The sequence below is a fragment of the Manduca sexta genome, chromosome 16 (assembly GCF_014839805.1).
Source record: "Manduca sexta isolate Smith_Timp_Sample1 chromosome 16, JHU_Msex_v1.0, whole genome shotgun sequence".
Taxonomy (NCBI): Eukaryota; Metazoa; Arthropoda; class Insecta; order Lepidoptera; family Sphingidae; genus Manduca; species Manduca sexta.
Window position 1 is genome coordinate 7,855,528 of NC_051130.1, and position 14,913 is coordinate 7,870,440.

The 14,913-nt window shown below is 34.3% G+C and overlaps 1 protein-coding gene across 1 annotated transcript in view; it reads left to right on the plus strand.

The window, feature by feature from the left end:
• Window positions 1-14,913, plus strand: part of LOC115447769 (tyrosine-protein kinase Src42A) — a 49,936-nt gene that overhangs the window by 1,042 nt on the left and 33,981 nt on the right. The window lies entirely within an intron of this gene.

Here is a 14,913-nt window from a genome sequence, read left to right on the forward strand (position 1 = left end):
GTGGATATTATGCAGCACTTCTAACACTATGTTTAACAGAATATATAACTTAAGAGAAAAGGAATTGCGACCACAATGTACACTTTCTTTGTTAGACCAAATTGGTCCCATAATTGCTATATCATAGTCCGCATGCAAATTGGGAGTTTTGACATTGTATAGTTTATATTTGAGTGAGCTTCATGGTTTGATGCCACCAATCAAGGTAAGTAAGAACAATAATGGTTAATTTATTAGATTAATAAATCAAATAAACCTATTTCAAATATTCTTATCTAATAAATAAATTGCAGAAGTCTTGCAATACAAAAATCTTTAAATTACAATAATATTCATCTATCTGTACAATATTCTCAGAATTAGTTTAATTTCTATCCACCCTGTCTCATTGTGACAAATAAGCGAACAGTATTCTGTTAGTTCTTTTTGAAATTATAGTTTCAATTTTGTTAGTCTTGTAATGGTCTACTTGTTTACGAATGATTTACATCCATATATATGAAAAAAAACATGGAACTTATTTATGTAACAACCAATAGACAATGGTATTTATTATCAATTTAAAATATTATTTACATTCCTGTTTAATAAGGAAAATGTCCATAAATAAATAATTGTAACAATTTATGTCCTCGAGCTATTGTTATGCACATTTTAAAAAAGATATTATGTTACATACTTTCCGAAATGAAATTTATCATTAACTTTGCAGAGGCATGTCTGATCAACATGAAAAGTGAAAGTAGTACTGAGAATTCTCAATAAGTGATAATAAAATAGACGCACCACTGTCACTCTATTGTTTGACAAATGTCACACTTATATCTATGAAATGGTTGGTGTATTAATTATATACTATCAAGTGAAGTATTTTATTGTTTATCTAAAACACATTTTATTATTGCTTAACAATAAAATATGGGAAAGTTTCAAAAAAATTATAAATGAATATGCGCCATAGTTATAATTTTTTTAAATTCAATTCAACATGATAAAATGTAGCCAACAGATAAATTGTGTTCAGCATTTCAATGCAAAATTATATTTTGATATAAATTTTTATAGTTTTTGATATTGCCATAAAACTCAGAGCTCGTATATGACACTTTCCCATTTGGTCATATAATTGAAAGTTACTTTCATAATACCTATGCTGTAAGGTGCTGGAAATATAATGTGTGTATGTCATGAAGACGTTTCATAACTATATCATAGAAAGATATTTATGAACTATATAACAAAGTACAATTTTATGTTATAATTGATATTATGTAATCTATTTTTCTCTGCCACTATTCTTCTTTAGCATAAGATCTGCAAAACACCTCTTCGAGCATTTTTTGACAAGTCCCTCCTGAACATCAAACTGCTTGGACGATTCAGTCCCAAGCAATTAATAATAATAAAACTCACAATGTTACCCATTGTATTGTCTGACAGGCAAGTTATAATCTGCATACATGTTGTTTTTTTTTTTTTTTATTAGTTCATTATTCTAAATTGATACATAAAGATGTCTTTATAAGCAATTTTAGTATTATAAATATCTAAAAAACATATGTTCTATCACTACACTGGACCTACTATTTGCTGCAGTTAATTTGACTACCTATATTGAGTTGTTTTCCTTGTCTTGAGTCATGTGACAATATTTTCGGACTTCCATATAGTTGCTTCATATATCTAAGGCCTTTGCACTCCTCAGAGATCGACAGTGCAACTTTGTCTCACTAGCCAATAGCGACACATACATTCGGTTACCTCTTTACTATTTCCTGTAATGAAAGAAACTGGGAAACCCAACATGTCTCCTATAAGTTGATCGACAGCAAATACCGTTATGCCAATATGTTTGTTATTTTTTTGTTTCTCTGACAGAATTTTAATTCAGGACAATCTTTTGTTAATTTGAACCAGTTCAAAATTACTCGTTATTGTAATAGTTTGATACAAAAGCGATTTCTAATCACGTGTCCTGTATTCACTTTTTGCTCAATCATCCACGCTTTAATGCAATATAAAATAATAAAACATGCGAAATGATCAATCTATAACATTGACCCAAAATTAATAACCCAATAAAATCTAATAAACAAGAATCTGATTGAGGAAAACCAAAAACATTTTACTAAAGTTCAAATGCTGTAATGCATCAGAAAAATAAATCGCTCAAAACAAAAATGAAGACGTAACCCAATGTTAAATAATATAACTGCGGGAGGCGCAAGCCATTTTCAGTTATAAATCGACTGCGTTTATTTCCTGGATGGGTTTTGTTTTGGTCTGGAACCAGTTTGTTTCATACCTCCGAGATTGGTATCAAGCACGCCCGTCTGCCTCCATTACTTGGCTTAAAAATCTTCCAAATTACCGGTTGCGCATTGAATTATGGAAGTTAATAAATTTCGCCGGAATGTCAGTTTGTAATGAATTCTTATTTGTAGTAAGTGCTCAATAAAGCTGCGCTTGCGGTTGAAAAGTTTAGTTTTAGCCATACATGTATTGAGAACGATTTTTAACGCCGTAATTTTTTTGCCTCTTTGTTTGAACTGGGGAAAGTTTTATACCTGTACCTTTTGGAAATTTTAACACAATTTTAATGAGTTTACATGTTTAATTGTATCTGAGTGATTCCTAATTTGGATTACTATGAAGTATGAACCTATAGATATCACTAGCATATAATAAAAACGTGTTCTAATTGAAAGCAATGGTTATAGCATTACTCAAACAATATTTGTATCGATAGATCGAAATCATATTCCTACTTACTTATACTTGCCCCTCGTTTAGTTTGAAGTTATGAACTGTATTAAGAATGGAACGGATCATAACTAAAGGAGATTCGATTCGTTCGCCTTTGCTATATATTAAACTATTTAGTCAAATTTCTACTTTGGACTATTATGCTATTTAATATGCTGACAAGGTGATAACTTAAAACATTAAAATTAACAATTTTTTCAATATTTCACATTCATTGTATTCTTTTGACTTTGTAACTACGAGTTTTGATTAAAAAAATGTTATTTGAGAGCATGATGGGATGTGAGAAGGTGCCGATCACAGTGAACGTATACAGCGGGATAATAGTAATATACCACAAAGCTCCTTAAATAAGAATTAATAATAACAATGTCTTATAACTAAAACTAAGTAATAAATTTTATTATGTCATTAAAAATACAATTGTATAAGGTGTAGAATTGAAAAACCGGACAAGTGCGCGCGAGTCGCGCACTTAGGGTTCCGCACAACCTTTGTAATATAGATCCAAGTATATAAGTAAAAATTTTACAAACTAAACTTTGCCATTCGATCCCTAAACCCGGTTATTGCAACAACCGCAAATCATAAGTTTGTAATAGTAATTTCGCTTCTAGTGTTATTAAAGTACATATTTATGATTTTCAGATCCTTTACATGTAAGATATTGCTTTTACCAAATATCTTCTAATAAAATAGATTGTAGATAAACATCCTATAGGTTTTGATTCTTGTGAAATCGAAAATCTGCGACATAACCGGTCGTATCTTTTGATCACCTTTATTTACAATTATTTCACAGCTGAAAAAGACCGTAGTCCCGAATATCTTATATAAATATCAACTTAACACCACTGAGTGTTCCTCACAGGGACGGTCTTGATAAGTATTCAGACGGACATTATATGCTGTCGTGCTAAGCTCGAAAGTGGTATCTCAAAAAAAATCTAAATCTTGATTTTTATATCGTCAGATAGCTTAAAGAAATACCTATCCAATGAACTTACCCAAATAACGGTATCTCGTTTAGAACTTGTTAAAAAAAAAACATAAAAGAGTTTCTCTATCTCAGTTTTACATATAAAACTATATTTACAAAACTTCGATTATCTCGAATTAGGTTTCCCTGACATACCGCTTTTGCACCGCTTAGCACGGCAGTATAGGGGTTCCTTTTGAGGTACGGAACCCTAAAAATATCGCCGGAAGATGTGCGGCACTAAAACGCTTTCACACCACGCCCGATCTACTTGCACCTAGTTTATATTAGAACGCTATTACAATAATAATTACAAGCGTTTACCAAGTTACTGACAATTGCGCAACAAGTCAGCAAACTCGCTATTGTAATAGAAAATTTGCAAGCGAAAGTAGGCGTACGCGGACCAACGCTTTTGTGACAGATTGTATCATTTTGAATATTATGATTTATCATTCAAGGCGCCAAAAAATTCGTATCAAAATGATGCTTATTAATAAGGCATGAAGGTTAGAAATTTGCTTTATTTGCTGCCGGTTAGCGTGAGAATTTAACGTGCAAAACAATAAGAATCTGATGTAAATCAAAATTATTGGAAGGTTGCGTAGTAATTTATTTCAACGCTTGTGTTTAATTTAAGTTTAAGATAACCGAAAAAATAATACAGTCACAAGTTACATTCCATTGTGAAGGTGTGAAGGAACATTGGTGCGTAAAATTGACATATTCGACACCGGAGTTAAAACATTTCTCTTTTTGCTCATTTTTTTCATACCATAATAAATTTGATTACCTCAAGCAAGAAACATTCACTATTATTGCCGATTGTCAATTGAACAATTACACCGGCTAAGGACTTAACAAAAACTAGGTTCAATTACCCCAGTTTGATCGTATGTTTAAAATCTAAAATAGCGCATCATGTGCAAAACGTTTGCAGAATTCCTCTTTGGTCCATTGCTTCTTTAGTAAAAATATAGTTTTATAATCATAAAAACTCTTTGTTACATTATAAATCGTTTATTATGAGATCTAAACACCGTTTATGATTGTATTAAAATTTAAGTAATAAATTATGTGACCGACCAGTGGCCACCGCTGGATTCATAAAAATGTATAACGGTACATTGAATTATGAATTCTAAGTCTATTACCATAACTTCCCATTACGCAAAGGAATTATCTACTTTAATATTCGTTCCTACTTACATTGCGTCGTAATTCATATAAAAACTTATGTTAACGCTTTTAATTTTATAGCTGTTACGGTTTTTATCATACCAGTAAGTAGATTGAAATATTTCATTCGCTTTTCAAGTTCTAATCACTCAAGCTGTTTTAATTCACAAAGGCTCTAGTCTCGACACACAGTCATTAAACAAATTGAACACGGCATCCAACAATTTGTTATTTTTATCAGAAACTATTTAATGAAACCTCTTTTCCTTATTACCTATTTAAATGTGGACTTCTTTGAATCAATGAAATATCTTATGTTATTGAGATTTTGTGCACTCTTCTTAGGTATAACCTTCATTCAAATTCAAAGTAGGCAACTATAAATTTTACCGTCTTTAAAAGCGCTTGTTTCCTTTTAAATGTCTTATTTTTATTGGTGTGTGGACTAGATTCCGAGTAATATACATACATAAACTGTACACATCAAGTTAAATTATGTCATCGACTATAGACAAGTCAAGTTTCATACAAAGCTTCAAAATTGTTTGCTGGAAAGAGAATAAGACGGTGTATATTTTTCTTCCTGACTACTGTTAAATGAATTCCAATATCATACTTCATCAAAAGCGACACTTTTTAATGACGTCAAATTTAAAATACCTATTAGAATTAAATATTCCGTTAAATTATACTGTGTATTCCATGGTCACGTATTTCATGGCGCGTAATTAGTTTATATAAGTTGTTTATTCAACACCACGTATCTGAGTGACTTCCTCTCGTGTTGCTGATAAAACGCAGCAGCGGTGTACCGTCACCGGCCTTTGTGCCGCCATTGTCGTCACTTGTCTGTCCGTTCCACCACATTTGATATCCCCAGGCGGAGGTATTCAATCGTGAAGGACGGACGTTAATCACCAGAGGTGTGTTACCAACTATGGAAATTACTAATAAGGTGTACATGGTTTTTTATGCTTTATCGTCGACTTCAAAATGACGTGCGCTACTTTGGAATAATGAGTCATTTTATGCATATGTCCGAGTACTTTCAACACTAGATAAGTGAAGTTGTGATTATTAGTAACAGGAATAATAATGGCTGTTTAAAACGTTTTGAAAGAAAAGGCTAGAACAATGTAACTGTCAATGAATAATATAAGCTCCTAAACTACACACGGCATGACATGTTATTTGTGTGCATTGTGAATACTGCTAAATCGTTAATGCCCACGGGTAAAAGCGCACATATTCCGGGAAACTGTTCCTAGTCAAACATGCAAATTGTACAGCAAATATTAAAATGGCAAGATTCCTACGCTTTGTATATGGTGAACGCGTAGCTACCGCACCGGCCGCGGCGGCCAGCTAATAGCTATTCCCCGGTTGAGCTTACTTAACGGTATGCTTGATGACTTGAATAAAACCATCGAAGTCAACAGAGCAAACATTTCATCGGCCCTAAGTACTTAAGAATACTGCGACTTCCGACGTTTAGCACTGAGTTTGTTTTTGATATTCGTTTTGTGTGTATCGACTATCGAGACGCGAGAGAGGCTCGCGGACACTAATCGTCGCGGTGGTAATGTCATGTAGTTTTACTAAACTAGGCGTTTTATTGTATGTGGTAACGGGCGAAGTGGAAGATGTGTTTATTCATGGCGCATGCCTCAGCTGCAGGAAGTTAGCCGCTTCGGTGAATCGAGTGCCCGCGACATCAGCCGACATACGACACTGCGCCGGCGCATTCTGATCGGCCATTGTCAATAAAAACATTGCTAACATACGAGACATTTTGTTGTAACGGACACTGATGCCAATCAAATATCACCAATCGTTTATATTAGTTTCGTGTTATTGCACATTTGAATTTCTCGAACATTGAAGATGAGTATAAATGTGTGTCCTTGCGTTGCAGTGCAAATGTCATGTGGGTATATGTAAGGTTTATTACCCGCATATTATGTTAATTTAATGAATGTTTATCGTTTGTACTTAACGTAAACACTACTGCGAAATTTTGAAATAACTAAGTAATGTATGAGCCGTCCTTACAGAACGGCGGTGTTTGCAAGTATGTTCTAAACAAAGCGCATGTTAGATGCCGTTTAGTGCACACAAAACCATTGTCGATACGGAAGAGTTGAAGCATTCAATTGACCCGGCTGTGATGATGTGTTAGACGGGGTGTGCCACTAACGGGTTTCTAAAAACCCACATTTCCTACTAAAGATGTGTGGCCGACATCACCGAGTTCGGAGACAGGATGCATTTGAGTTCACCGCCCTGCTCCCGTCCCTCACACGGCGACGTAAACCTACACTCCGTGGACATAAATTGTGGTTTTAAATGGATACTGTTGCTCGGCCGTGTCCGTCTGGGATGTTTTAACTACACAGTAAAATTCATACAAATTGATTGAGAATTATTGAATTGTTCAATTAATTTTCGATATTCGTTTTGCGGCATTTAGAAAGACACGTGTAAAGATACATCAACAGCGTGTAATTATGAGTTTTGAACACAATCATAAGTCTCAAAATCAACATGTCCATTTTGGAATGATCTTATTAATGAATTATATAAACAAATGGCTGAGGTCGTCGACTCTGGTTGCATAAGTCACACGAGTGACGTTCACGTGTAGGGCGGATCATCCTAACGTTTGCGCAGATAAGTGGGGTTCTAGGGCTCTCTAGTTTGATTTAAGAGAGAGCAGCGGCCCAGATCGCACGTGCAATTAAGGTCATTGCAGACGATGTATCGCGACATGTGTTCATTGCCCCTTAGTCTATGTTAAACTATGAGCCACGCTTAAACTATTCTCTAATATCTAATACTAAAAATGATTAGTTTCTGATACTTCAAATACATAATACAATACCTATCTAATAAATATAACCGAAAATCGCATATACATTGTTAGTCAATACGTGTTGAACTAATTACTCAACCCATAATCTGTATTGCATTACAACTGTATTTTATTTTTTGTCCAATGTCTTTGGAAAATAAACATTCGCACTTTGCAGTGCTCGGTAAAAATGTTTCAAGTCGTATAGAGCGCTAGTTGAGTCCGCCTCAAAAATTCGTTACTTCTAACTTAGAATATATTGCTTGTTGGTTGTGCACTAACTGCTTACACAATATTTTTCATCGAATGAGTCCTCCATATATAAAGCAATTAATCCTTGTACAGACCATTTTATTTTCCTTATTATGGGCCATACGTTTTATTTTATGTGTTTACGAATTAATAAGGAGCACGTAATCATGATTATACATAGAAACTCGACATTTTGAGTTTAATGTTCTTGATCGATTCCCCTCAACAATCCACCTGCCACCTCGCGCCGCTCGCTGACAACCGAAGGAAAGATAGATGAGAACATTACCTATTGAAATTGAAAAATAACCTTCTATGTCATTAAATAACGCTTTAAATAGAATTTTTTAATATTTATATCGTACGTGATGTGTCGGTGTCTGTCTCTGGTTTAGATGGACCTGTTAATAAATATAGTCCTTTTCATAAATTATGCTCCATTGTGCAATGTGATTTCAGTAAGTCACTCGCGCTGCGGAACTCGACAAATATGACACATTGTGGAAATCGTCGAGAAAGGCTTATCCGGTGTCGTTTGTACCATTAGACGTTAAGATAAAATGTATTCAAATTGGATATGTCATTAAAGTTATGCGTGTAATAATTAAAATGTTGAGTTGTGGGCCGACTGTAACAGGTGATCAGCACTGTGCACTGTCGCCAGGTTAATGATAGCTTCCCTAATAGTCTGAGTGCTGGGGAAATTCACATCGCACGCGCAGACTGACGCGTACGACTAAACGCTACTGGCGCCACTGATGTATAGTTTATGTCACGGATATACTCGCTGACAGTAAAATATTAGCGGCCGCACGCTACAAAATTTACTTGTTTATCAGATTTATCGATAATGCAATTAATGTTTAGCCGTAAGTACGATCTGTCTTACCGTTTCTGCAGAGTTTTTAGATTGATTACAACGCCGTTTAGACTTTAATATTGAATTCTGAAGGTATGAGAATTCGGATTATATTATTTTATTTGATAAAAAGAAATATAAAAGGACAAAACCAAATTATAAATATCCTAAATACCTGTTTATTATTAATTGGATATAGTTTAAATAAAATAATAATTAAAAATTATATTTTTCTTAACATAAACAGCGTGTTATGCTAGATAAAAACAAACGTCTTGAAATAAACATCGTATTTTTATTTACTTATACAATAACATGTCAATTTGAATATTTTAATATGTGCAACTACTTAATTAATAAGCGTTTAACGAGACATTATAAACTTATTAAAATAAATAATATTTATAATGAACAAAGCGTACAAACATATTGTGTACAATATTCGACATTGTTAAGATATAATTGTTTTTACTTTCTCGTACGACCCCGGTGGCGCCGATGTCTGCAAAGCCTACGATTATTTTTAGATTAGAAATGGCTCAACCGCTTTACGTAATTGCACTAGTAGCATGCGCAGCTAGTTCCAGAGTGTTTGCGGCTAAATATAGGCACAGAGGTGGTGCGCAATTATACCTTATTATCGCATGTTTCCAGTGGAAGCCTGGCTGCGTCTTGCCGGCCACACTCATTACTTACAGTGGCAGTTTCTTTAGAAAGTGTCCAGATATGACGAAACTGAAACGAGCGCACCGGCCAGATTACAGAATGGCTGGAAAACTGTTTTCCTTATATTCGAATACTGCGTAATGTCGCGTGCGTGCCGAAGGTAACTCCTCGTACTACACAGCACTCTTACAATCTAACTCGCCATCAATTACAACAAATTAATAACTGTTCGCAATGTTCGTAGTCGAGTGAGCAGCGCGGCGACAAGCTCCGCGCCGGCTCCGCTAGTTAAATATTTATACTAAATAATGTAGGACAATGGCATATACCCAAAACATATCTATGATACGGTATTTAATTTACGTAGTTAGAAGAAAAAGGTGATAAACAAAGCCCACCCGCTATGTCATGGTCGATTCTGCACAGACCACCAAGACCGTGAAAACGACTTGACATACATTCTATTTGGTACAGCCTGACTGCAGCTGATGGCACTTTCAATTATCACTGCACTGTGCCAGGCACCCACGCCGACATTATTGATCATTTTGAGTTCAGTGTTTTCGCTATAATATCTGCATAGACTTTCTCTTGTTCCCAGTTTTTTGTGACAGTCTAAAAGTTGCCTGTCATTCAAAACATTTTCACTGTCTCCTAATATGTCATTCGAGATGTCGTTATTGCTAATCTTAATTACAAATTAAAATCAAATTTGACGTTGCATTACAAATTAATATTTGAGAGATATGTGATCGGTAATATGATTTGTTTGCGACGTCACAGAGCATTTATAAAAAATCCTTCCAATTACCGGTGGGTCGAGAGGTAGCGATCGGATCCTGGTAGTGCCAGGTATGCGCCGCGAGATGTGATGTAAAAGGCTTTCAGTGAATCGCTCGCATCGTAAATTTCCGCTGACCCAGATATGACGTGATTAGAAACGTACGTACGCCGCTGTATGTAGCGAAAATGATATTTTTTGCCGATGCCAATTTATCGGCAATAGAGCGTCGTGCACACAAGATGCGATGCGACATCCGCAAGTGAGAGTTATGCCACTTGTCACCGAAACTGGTATGTGTACCAAGCACAGATAGCTCTAATCATATTTTTTTGCTTAGTGAGTAGGTACACATATATTGATACGTCCGGTACCGCCTGTCAGCAAAAGTGTAAGTGAGGTCGTTCATTAAACCCTACGGCGTAAACATAAATTGCTTATGTCATAGACTTGTACATATTGCGCGTATGTGTTGTTGATTGTGTTACGTTTTTCCTTGATAGCTAACTGTTAAACCCACCAGTAGTCTGTAGTGACCTCACACCTTTTTTCTCACATCTATTCCCATACTTTCTGAAGTCATTAAGACTTTGTTAACGCTGCTCCTGGGCTAAAATTAACTCTGTACTTGCTAGTTTGTTTGCGGTCGTTTTTTATACACTACGTACACGTTAAGTTTTCAAACACTTTTGTGCCTTTTTGCGTCAAGCTGTCGTATTAATTATTTTCGAATGGATAAAACTGCGAGAGTAAATGAAAAGTTAAAATAGCAACAAATTTGCAGCATGAACGTGTAATTAATGCCTGTGTTAGTTGTTAAATAAATAAACCCAACATAAAGGCCGATTACATCAAAATCTTATTTTTTATTGTCTTTATTTTATCACAGGGAACGTTAGTATACCCTTCGAATATAATTTGCAAATCACTTAAGCATGTCACAGTTTCAGAATCGAGCCCCGGCGTATCGTTTCGCGATATCTGCCCCACGTAGGTCTACATCATAGAAATAGAGAATAATGTGCCATTTTTATAGTTTGTATATTACGAAGGACTTCAAGTACTGTTAGTTGGGTGCCACAATCGTATGTTTGCTGTTTTATTATGAATTCTTTGCCATGGTAGACAGAACGGGGGCGGGACCGCTGCCGAGGAAAACTGCTTCGCACCGAGCTAGGTCGTTCGTCGACCCGCCGCGCCGCGCCGGCCCGCCCGCCGCCTCCGCGCCGCAGATACGATTGTTTTTACTTCAACATTATCTAAATGTTTAACTACTTCGTGACATTCCTTCGTAATCGTACCAAAATGTAGGTGAAGGCTCAGTTCTCAAGAAATCTTTAGGTCTCACTTTTCATAACGACACCGTGCCTACTTCAGTCTGATGAGGGGCTGTAATTGTGATAAATGTCATTAAGAGTACGTTTAACGACTTACATCTTGCCTATTTTCACTGATGAAGGCAGAGGAATTACCATTTCTAGTTTATTATGCGTGCTCGTTGTTTAAGTAATTACTTATTGCTGTTTATTCAAACTTATCTACCGCGGAAGAGCAATGTTTGAAATTAAAATCATTGGTTCGTAATCGATTTATTTATAGATCAAATTATATTTGTTAAATGATATTCTGTTATTGTTGTGTAGCGTTATATGAACAACAACATCATATAATAGTATTATGACATATAGAAAATATATTTTCAAAGATACAATATACACGTTAAAATTATTTTAAGTCGCACCCATCCGATAAATCTCTTTTTAGTCATCAATCATTTTCAATATTCGTTTTATCTACACGTAACAGAGTAAGTTTACTATAAATAAAAATAAAATTCAAAATTGAGCCAGACTTCAAAGCTGGGTAGGCTGCGCTATAGGAAATTATAATAATAATAATACCATACAATAAAATACGCGTGATCTGTCCCAATGTCTTGTAATAAAGTCAATTCAATAGCCAATATCATAGTTGGTAGACTGTTATTTTTTTACAAATAAACCCCACTGTATCCGTTGTGGCAGTAGGCAAACAGGCTTAGGCATTCATTAAATATTTATAGAGATGTGTTATTTATCTTATCACACACCCTATTTGCTACACATTCTATGGAAAAAATATCGCATTTTATTTGATATTATTTTCAAGGTATGCACAAAATTTTGCTATAGTATTTGATATTAGAACAATTAAAATTTTACTGTGTACAAAGTTAATACTAAATCCTTAAGCCATCCAAAACTTGCTATATTGTCTGTTAAAATAATAAATTCATATTTAACACGTTTTTTTTTTATTCTTGCAGTGAATATTCCTCATAGTGCAAGGTTATAACATTATTACATACGCATACTGGGAAATCCATGTACCTACAATAAAATGGTCAACATTATTTTACTTGTTTATCCATGCAACAACTACTACTATTCTTACATAAAAAATTTTATAAAAACAAATAGAAACTTTAAGTGATAAAGTCATCGGAATATGACGTTGATAGAAGCTTTGAAAAAAAAGTAAATTACAATATTAACATACTATGCAGTCATAGTGAGATAATTCGGTAATAAAATTGCAAACGCGTAAGAAAGAAAACACCTGGACAGCGTGTAGCTTCTCTATTCTCTGCGTTAGTCTTCTAAAGTCATTACTCGGCGATACACTGTATTTTACGATGTTGCATTTATTTTATTTTTTTTTTTGTTTCATTTTAAAGCTTGGAAGGGGGAATGCGGATCGCAGGACACACGCGGGCGCCGTCCAGTCGCGCCGCAAGCAACTTTCTACGCTTGCGTCTAGAACGCTCTTAAAACCGTAATCTACAGATTGACGTACCTTCAAGATGGTTACGACAGGCAAATTAAATTGCACATTAGAGCTAATAATGCTCAATTATCTTCGAAACCTTCCTCCCCTTTAGGTGACCGTGAATTTCTCTATTTTATTGCGTTTGTTTTAATTGCTGAACACCGGCCATAATTCATGCGCATTGCCATTTACATCCCGCAATATATTGTGATCGTTTTGTGCCTATATATTTTATCACATTATCACTTAATTCTAATGGCTTATTTATTTTTAATGTATTAGTGTATTTAAAAATAGAGTACTCATGAAACATTCATATTACGACAGTCTGTTGCGGAGTTTTTTTTTTTTTTTTTTGCAACTATTTTGAAATTTCGACACAGTTTTAATATGCGGTTACCCAAACAAGAACTTGAGACATAATTAGATCTTCAACGATGAAATATTTCTTTCATAAACATTTTTCAAACTCTAATTTAAATTTTTATCATTAAAATTCTAACTTAGAATTAATTAAATTTGTATAAACAAAATAATATTTAATGCTAGTGGCTATTATTTTCAAACGTCAAATTTTATAAAATAAACATTACTGCACGAAACACTGGTCATCCAAAAACAAGTTGCAATTCTCCGATTACCTTATCTTATTACCATGACGATAAAATAGATACATAAAACTAATATGTTGCTAACGAAAAAATATCCCTCGGTAATTCTAGAAATCTGTGTGGCTTACGTCAGCCTATGTTCTAAGAGTTGTGACGCGGTATTCTTAGTCTTATGACGTCATTAATAGATAAAAAAGCTCGTGTGCATAATGAGGTCTACGGTACTGTAATTCGAAGGCACGATTTTGCTGTTTTTAAGAAGTGTACGTTGTTTTATTTTATAAACATCCGCGTTATAATATGAAACGAAATCTTCGTGAGGTTCACATTAATGACTAAGTTCTAAAAGGTTTATTTCTTAGTAGTATAATTTTATAATACATATATAATATGTAAAGTAAATACAAAGTCATACTTTTCTTGATATCCTTAACAGTTATAAGGCTTAATTCAGCGTGTATAAGCTGTATTGTTTCTGAACATTGGCCTTTCACAAATAGCACCACCCCCTCGTCAGTTCATTCGCTTCATTCAATTTTAAATCTTATATTAATTGCAATAAGCTGAAAACTATTTGAAATAAATAGAAAAACTCATTATCGTGGTCACAAATATGTTCAAATAATTTTCAGTTTTTCTATTATATTTATATTACTAATCGAACTTATGCACGAGTGATACGTATTAGTGATAACATTATCATTTTTCTGTAGCTTAAGTCGAAATTCAGTTTAGTAATCTGTGGTAAGTTCGTCCTCGGTGGTTGACTAATAAAACGAGTTTTTGTATTTTAAACATTATCCAAAAACACATTATAGTTTCGAAATTCGAGACTGCAACGCGCCATAATTTATATTAATTGTTGTTCAGCATTAAATAGTGTAAATGAGAAAGTGCGGTTATAATTAATATACATCTAAATACAAGGCAAGGTAAAAAAAAAAACACAATTCTACATAAATACAAGCGCGACGTTTTGTGAAATCCTGACGATTAGTTACGGTCGCGTCTCCGTCAGTATTGTTAATTTGCATACACGACTGTGAGCTGTATTTCATTGTGAAAATACGTTGTTTTTTCCAAAATTTGTCGTATATTTTATGACTCATAAATGTATGTGCAATGTTCTTCATAGAGATGATGGAACTTGCAATTACCACG